At 42.9% G+C, this 8,968-nt stretch overlaps 1 pseudogene; it reads right to left on the reverse strand.

Annotated features, from left to right (window-relative positions):
- Positions 1-5,850: 5,850 nt before the first annotated feature.
- On the reverse strand, positions 5,851-8,709 carry LOC112818072 (large ribosomal subunit protein eL15-like; annotated as a pseudogene).
- Positions 8,710-8,968: the final 259 nt, after the last annotated feature.

The raw sequence follows: 8,968 nt of genomic DNA on the forward strand, positions 1-8,968 counted from the left end.
TTTTATTTATTTATTTGAGAGAGAGAATGAGAGAGAGAGAGAGAGCATGAGAGTGAAAAGGTTCAGAGGAAGAAGCAGACTCCCTGCCGAGCAGGGAGCCCAATGCGGGACTCGATCCCGGGACTCCAGGATCATGACCTGAGCCGAAGGCAGTCGCCCAACCAACTGAGCCACCCAGGCGCCCTAAATAAATAAAATCTTTAAAAAAAAAGTTGCATTGAACTACACACATGTGCATGCACACACACACACGAGTTAAACTGGTGAAATCTGAATCAGCTCTGTAGATTATATCAATGTCAATTCCTTGGTTATTGTAATATATTATACATACATGTAGTATACATGTTATATATATACATATGTAATATATGTTATATATAATAATATATATGGTACCATAACTATGCAAGATGTTTCCCTTGGACCCAACTGGATGAAGGGCATAGGGGACCTCCCTATACATTTTTTTATAACTTCCTGTTATAATCTATACTTTTTTTTTTTCAGTTCAAAAAAAAATCACATGGGGGCAGATATAAAGTCTGTCTGAACAAAACTTACTTTCATCAAAAATTTTAAAATATGGGGCTCCTGGATGGCTCGGTCTTTAAGCGTCTGCCTTCAGCTCAGGTCGTGATCCCAAAGTCCTGGGATCAAGCCCTGCATTGGGCTCCCTGCTCAGCAGGAAGCCTGCTTCTCCCTCTCCCACTCCCCCTGCTTGTGTTCCCTCTCTCGCTGTGTCTCTCTCTGTCAAATAAATAAATAAAATCTTAAAAACAAATTTTTTTTAAGTATTTCTTCCAGGGCGCCTGGGTGGCTCAGATGGTTAAGCATCTGCCTTCAGCTCAGGTCATGATCCCAGGGTCCTGGGATTGAGTCCTGCATCGGGCTCCCTGCTCACTGGGGAGCCTGCTTCTCCCTCTGCCTCTCTCTCTCTCTGTTTCTCATGAATAAATAAAATCTTTTTAAAAAAAAGTATTTCTTCCATTTTCATTTAACATATATTTTGTGGTGATGGGTTCTTTGGGACTTTAATGCATTATTTTAAACATATCTTTCAACTTGGTATGTTGAAAAAAGTTCCATCCAATCTGATAGATTTTTACTGGCTAACTCAGGACATCTGTATATACAACTGTTTCACAAAGTTTTATCTACAAACCACCTTGGTGCATGAAAAGATGTAGATTCTACCCAGCCTTTCTAAATTGGGCTATCTTGGTCATCTGCATGGCTATTACGTATTTCCAGTGACTTTTAAGACCAGTCTAGCTTGAGAACCAGTGGTATACACAGTTTATGCAACTGAAATCAGAGAACAATCCAAAAAAAACAAATATTCCGCATGGCTGAGAATAAAATACTAGGGAGTTGACTGAGTAACAATGACCTTATTCTCTGATGTTAAAAAAAAGCACAATGTTTTCCAAATGTCAAATATAAAAATGAATCCTAGGAGATTAAAAGTCCCCGAAGGATATTAATTGACAAACTCCAGATCTAGGAACGCCAGTGAAATTCATGTGCATTCACTGAATATCATGTCTGACAACTGTTCTGCCACATAAATAAGACAATGCTGCAAGACCACGGATTCTGGCTGGCATCTACCATCACAGCATGGTCCCGAGAGCCAGTTGGGCCCATCAGGCTGGCCGGCAAGAACCCGAATGTACATCGACTTACCGAATGGGTAAACAAATTGTGGTATGTCCACTAATATGTCCGAGGAATATTATTCAGTAATAAAAAAGAATGGAGTGCTGATACATATTACGATGTAGATGAACCTCGAAAACATGATAAATGAAAGAAGCCAATCACAAAAGGTCACATATTCCATGATTCCATGTATATGAAATATCCAGAATAAGCGACCCCATGGGGAATGGAGAGCAACTGCTTAATGGGTATAAGTTTCCTTTTGGGGTGATGAAAATGTTTTGGAAATAGATAGAGGTGGTGTTTGCACAACATTGTGGATGTTCTAAATTACACCTGAATTGTTTACTTTAAAATAGTTCATTTGTGTTATGTAAATTTCACCTCAATAAAAAATTTTAACTAACAATGTATGGAAATATAATTTGGTAAGCAAATTAATCTGAGTATCATGATCAGTTGAAAAGGTACTTTGTGGGCAGGAGGAAAAAAAAATTTGTTAAGGAAGGCATATGCTTGTGTCTCAATCTACCCAAACTGAAATTAAACACATGCCTTTAGCCCTAAACAATTCCATCAGACACTAAAGCTCAGTTTATTTTTTTTTTAAAGATTTTATTTATTTAATTGACAGAGAGAGAGAGAGAGAGACAGCGAGAGAGGGGACACAAGCAGGCGGAGTGGGAGAGGGAGAAGCAGGCTTCCCGCCGAGCAGGGAGCCCGATGCGGGGCTCGATCCCAGGACCCTGGGATCATGACCTGAGCCGAAGGCAGTCGCTTAACCAACTGAGCCACCCAGGCGCCCCACTAAAGCTCAGTTTAAATTAATATCTTCCAAGTTCATTTTATTTGAAATGCAAAATGTAAATAGTAACAGATTGATTGAACTGATAGTTTATTAAAAGTTGAGTTCTGTTTGCTAAGATAGCTGGTCAAATCAGGAAAGTGGAGGGACCCAAACTCTAGCAAGCAGAAAGCATGGATACTTAACAACTTGGCCAAAGGGGATGCCTGGGTGGCTCAGTCGGTTAAGCATCTGACTTCGGCTCAGGTCACGATCTCGGGGTCCTGGGATGGAGCCCCAGTTTGGGCTCCTTGCTCAGCAGGTAGTCTGCTTCTCCCTCTCCCTCTGCCCCCTCCCCCTGCTTGTGCTCTGTCTCTCTCTAATGAATAAATAAAAGATCTTAAAAAAACAAAAAAAGCAACACAAGTGCCACGTTTAGTTTTCAGGTCTCCCAGCACACCTCAAAGTTACTGTCCAAATAAATTCAGTAAACCTTCTTTAAGCCCATCTGTGAGTTGTCCCTGATCTTCAACACCACAGTTGGCCATGGCTTGGAAAGGATGGAGGTGGGCCCCCCACCCAGGCAGCCTAATGTGAGAACCCACATACTTAGACCAATAGGTACTCGGATGTTGTTAGTTGACCAGCTACACACTTTTTATTTTCACCTTTTAAGTCTTTCTAAACAGAACGTACGCATTGCACATACTTCCCCTCGTGGAATTTTCTCTTTAACCACCAATACTGATGATCATGCCAATAACCAGATCTGAACTTCAGCCATAAAACAAACCTTCCTGGTGCCCTCATTGTACATATACAGTATTCAGGACACATCTGCACTTAGAATTGGCAAATATGAGGCCAAAAATTAGTTGTTGTTGTTGTTGTTGTTGTTGTTTTAACTAAGCTCTACGCCCAACATGGGGCTTGAACTCAAGACCTGGAGATCAAGAGTCGCATGCTCCACTGACCGAGCCAGCCAGGCGCCCTAGTTTTTAGCCTTAATTTTAACCATACTGCCAGCTAGAAAGTTAAAAAAAAAAAAAGTAATCTTAACATTATTAGACCTAGCTATTCTTTTAAACTATCATTAAGTAGTATTTAAATGAATTTAAGCTTTCAAGTAGACAATGACTCTACTTCCAATTGTATCCACCATTTGCTGGGGGTCTACCATGTGCAAGCACAGGACAAAGTCCTTTGCATGCTTTAGTACACAAGAGCCTCATAATACGCCTAACAACATAGTCATTAACACCTTTTATAAAGAAGGCAGGGGCGCCTGGGTGGCTCAGTTGGCTGAGCGTCTAACTCTTGGTTTCGGCTCAGGTCATGATCTCAGGGTTATGAGATCTGAGCCCCACATCAGGCTCCACACTCACCACGGAGTCTGCTTGGGATTCTCTCCTTCTCCCTCGACCCCTCTCCCCACTCGAGCATGCTCTCTCCCTCTCTCTGTTTCTAAAATAAATAAATAAAATCTTAAAAAAAGAAGAAGAAGGTAGCTGAGGGTCAAAGGTTACATGCCTTACCGAGGTCACACAGCAGCAGTCTGTGGTGGAGGTGGGATTCAAATCCTGGTCTGAATGTCTGATGGACTCCCAAATCTTCCTACTGAGCCCCCTGCCCAAGGAGCTTGCTACAGGCTAATGGTGTGTATGTGTATGTGTATGTGTTTGTCTGTGTGTGGCAAAATATCCAAAACATACAATTTATCATTTTAACCAGTTTTAAGTGTCCAGTTAAGGGGCATTAAGCACATTCACACTGGTGTGCGACCATCACCAATCCCCATCTCCAGAACTTTCTCATCTTCTCAAACTGCAGCTCTGTCCCCATTAAACACTGACCCCCATCCCTTCCCCCAGCCCCTGGCGCCCACCTTCTACTTTCTGTCTCTAGGACTTTGACTACTCTAGGTCCCTTACCGAAGTAGAATCATACAATATTGGTCCTTTTGTGTCTGGCTTATTTCACTTAGCCTAATTTTTTTTCAAGGCTGTTTTAAGTTAAAAAGCAACTTCAGACACCTCCCAAATGGAAATATTCTGTTTACCTACAACCTTGGAAGGCAAAGCCTGCTTCTGGGCCTGTGGTTCCCTGGGTTGAGGGGGGCTGAGACTTGTACCCCCACAGCTGCGGAGAGAGCTTCAGGACCTACTGATTCCCAAACATGCAGAAACCAATTAAACCCACCGAGATAAACCAGGGATGCCCAGGGGTGACCCAAAGGAAGTTAGCACCCATCCTCCCTCCTTCCCTCTCTTTCTTTCTTTCTTTCTTCCTTCCTTCCTTTCTTTTTTTCTTTCTGCTTAGGCTAAACAGGATTTATTTTCATTTGTAAGAGAACCCTCTTGCAAGAGGTTATTCAATTCTCCTAAAAATGGTGGCATTCTTTTAACTATTCTTTTAGAAATAGCAGTTACATAAATGGAATATTGGATTCAACCTAAAAATGTGGGCTCTACCTTGTTAACTTTATTATCCTGCATACGATCATGAGAAAAGATTAGGATATTCTTCACATTTCCAAGCAAAATCCAATGCAATGCGCTTGTTCTTACCAAACCCCTAAAAACAGCCATTGCAGAGTAAACCAGAAGAGCATTACATCACCCCAGTGAAGTTGTAGGTTTCTTTTTTTTTTTTTTTTAAGATTTTATTTATTTATTTGAGAGAGAGAGAATGAGAGAGAGAGAGCACATGAGAGGGGGGAGGGCCAGAGGGAGAAGCAGACTCCCCGCTGAGCAGGGAGCCCGATGTGGGACTCGATCCCGGGACTCCAGGATCATGACCTGAGCCGAAGGCAGTCGCTTAACCAACTGAGCCACCCAGGCGCCCCGAAGTTGTAGGTTTCAACACATGCACCAACAAATCTACATGGCCAGCTTCTGCATTCCACTTTTACAGAATTTATTTCACACCTATGGTACCAAACAGCATTTTGTTTTATTTGTTTTAAAGATTTTACTTTTTTAAGTAATTGCTACACCCAACGTGGGGCTCAAACTCAAACCCCAAGATCGAGTCTCATGCTCTACCTACTGAGCCAGCCAGGCACTCCCCCCACCCCCTGCCAACAACATTTTTAACACTGATGTATAAACTCCCTAATAAGATAAAGCAAAGACAAATGGGTTCATCTGACAAGATACACCATCACTTACAGTCTTCAAACATTATAGCAGTTTAAATTTCATCATTTGACAATCCATTCATGGAACAATCTGCAGACAACTCATTTTATTTTTCTTTATTTTTAAAGATTTTATTTATTTATTTATTTTTATTTTTTTAAAAGATTTTATTTATTTATTTGACAGAGAGAGACACAGTGAGAGAGCCAACACAGGCAGGGGGAGCAGGAGAGGGAGAAGTAGGCTTCCCGCTGAGCGGGGAGCCCGATGCGGGGCTCGATCCCAGGACTCTGGGATCATGACCCGAGCCAAAGGCAGACGCTTAACAACTGAGCCACCCAGGTGCCCCTAGATTTTATCTATTTAAGACCGAGAGAGAGAGAGAGAGAGAGAGAGAGAGCGCGAGAGCGTGCACATGAACAGGGGGAGGGGCAGAAGCAGACTCCCCGCTAAGCAGGGAACCCAACGTGGGGCTCGATACCAGAACCCTGGGATCATGACCTGAGCCTAAGGCAGACGCTTAAACCACTGAGCCACCCAGACACATCCAGACAATTCATTTGAACAGACAAATTAAAGAACACATTTAAGCAGACACGCCTGTCCTAAATCGTTACTCAGGTAGGAATTTCACAAACATTACTTATGCTAGTGGCCACAGTGGAGCCAAAAAGGATTGTCTCTTCTCCACGCCCCTCCCCCCGCCCTGCTGTGAGAACCACCAGTGGTGTGCTGGAACTTGGGACTCTTTCCAAGGCCACGTACTGGTGGCCTGCAGATGTCAGCCCTCGCATCCCCCAGTGCTTGTGGACTGGTTTGGTGATCACCTGGGTGGCAGGATTCCTTCTGATAGCCTTATGGGATGGATCGATGAGGATAACCTCAAAGAATCTCTACGTGTAATCTTCACCAAACCAGTAAGAATTCAAGACTGTCAGAGCCCCATGGTGGCGTCCAGCTCATTCCTCTGGAACAGACTGTAGGCTTTGGGCAAACTGGAGCTGGTTAGCACCATGATGGACAGGTTTGCACCCTTAGGAACTGGGCGGCCACCCCATCGCACAAGGATCTGGTATATGACATAACCTTGCTTGCCCTTGTACCCCAGTCTGCACGCTTTATCAGGCCAGGTTGCATGGGGGGGGCGGCCTGTGGAGGGCAGAGATCTGGTAGTCCTGCCAGCACTGTCCCCCAAGAAGAAAGTGCATAATATCGATTGCTTCTTCCTCCATAGCTCCTGGACGTACTTGTAAGCACCCATCTTGGCTTACCTTTGCGCTGATGACTGCCTTCAGATAGAAAGGAAAGAGCTTTTCTCCCCAGCAGACTACTGCTTTGATTTAAATTTTTGGCGATGTATTTTTGGGTCAGGTATATACTGTTTATCACCGAGGAAGGTAAGCTTCCTAGTTTGAAACAAAAGAAATCTCGGTTCCAGTAAGGACTTCACTATCCACAGATATCCGCAGCAATCCTCGGTTCTTCTTTCTTGCTCTCACCCCAGAGAGGTTCACTGAACAGAAGAAATGCCTGCATTTCCCCAGATTCAAGCTATTTAATGAGAGGCTATTTTTGCTAATCTTTTGGATTAGTTTTTCTAACTGCCAGAGAAACAGCGCCTTAAAAAGGAAATGTTTCTGCCCTAGAACTTATATTCACTCAGTTTAAAATAGTCATGATCAGTTAAAAAAAATAATGCCATGCAAGTACCCAAAAGATTTACCTCAAAACTGGTCCAGCTGGCTAAAAATAACCTCTAAACAAATAACAAAACCTGGGCGAGACCCCAAGGAAGAAACCAGAGCCAATGGATCCTGCAGAAGTGAGGACCTCTAGGCTTAAGGATAGACCAGCTCTTGGCTTAGTTTGATCCGGTGCAAGAATCAAAAGCGGATGCAGGATACCAAAAACTAAGGCAACGAAAGCAAAAATAGACTACATCACGCTAAAAATGTTCTGTACAGCATAGGAAACGACCAGCAAAATGAAAAGGCCACCTATGGAATGGGGAAAAAAATATTTGCTAGCCATCCCTCTGATAAGAGGTGGTTAATATCTAAAAGCTACAAAGAACTCACACAACTCCATGGGCAAACAAACAAATCCAATTTAAAACTGGGCAGAAGAAACTGCAGAGACATTTTTCCAAAGGAGACAGACAGACAGGTGGCCCACAGGTCCATGAAAAGGTGCTCAACATCACTCATCATCAGGGAAATGCAAACCAGGGACACCTTGGCTGGCTCAGGCGTAAGAGCATGCGACTCTTGATCTCGAGGTCATGAGTTCGAGCCCCACGTGGGGTGTAGAGGTGATGTAAATAAAATAAAGTTAAAAAAAAATGCAAAGCAAAACCACAATGAGATCTCACCTCACATTTATTAGAACGGCTGTCATCCAAAGACAAGAGATATCAACAACAAGCCTTTGCAAGGAAGCGGGTAAAAGGGAACCTTCCTGCTCCGTTTGTGGGAATATAAATTGGTGCAGCCACTAAGAAAAACAGTATGGAAATTCCTCAAAAGACTAAAATAGAACCACCATATGATCGGCACTCCCACTGCTGGGTATACATCCAAAGGAAATGAAAACAGGATATTGAAGAGATAGCTACACTCCTGTGCTCATTGCAGCATCATTCACAATTGCCAAGATGTGAAAGCAACCTTAAAGTCCATCAGCAGATGCAAGGATAAAGATGAGAGGTGCATATACATACATACAATGGAGGATTCTTCAGCCATGAAAGAGGGAAATCCTGTCATTTGTGACAACATGGATGGTGCTTGAAGGCATTATGCTGAGTGAAATAAGCCAGACAGAGAAAGACAAATATTGTGTGGCATCACTTATATGTGGAATCTAAAAAAAAAAAAAAAAAAAAAGTCAAACTCATAGAAACAGAAAAGTAGAAAAGTGGTTGGCAGAGGCTGGGTTGGGGGTGGGGGCGGGAATAGTGAGATGTTAGTAAAATGGTACAAGCTTTCAGCTATAAGATAAATAAGGTCTAGGAATCTAATGTGGACGTGAAAGTAGATGTTCTACTTCCTTAGCGAATTTCAATTATACAACACAGTGCTAGCAACTATATATGGTGATGGATGTCCTAATGAACTAGATAGGAGGAAATCCTTTCATTATATACATATATACATATACATAAACACACACATATATATCATGATGTATACTTTATTTTTTTAAAGATTTTATTTATTCATTTGATAGCTAGAGAGGGAGCATGAGCAGGGGAGAGAGGGAGAAGCAGACTCCCCACTGAGCAGGGAGCCTGATGCGGGGGCCGATCCCAGGACCCCGGGATCATGACCTGAGCCAAAGGCAGACGCTTAACTGACTGAGCCACCCAGGTGCCCCTATA

The sequence above is a fragment of the Callorhinus ursinus genome, unplaced genomic scaffold (genome assembly GCF_003265705.2).
Source record: "Callorhinus ursinus isolate GAN/ISIS: 27379988/994484 unplaced genomic scaffold, GSC_fseal_2.0 scaffold2006, whole genome shotgun sequence".
NCBI lineage: Eukaryota > Metazoa > Chordata > Mammalia > Carnivora > Otariidae > Callorhinus > Callorhinus ursinus.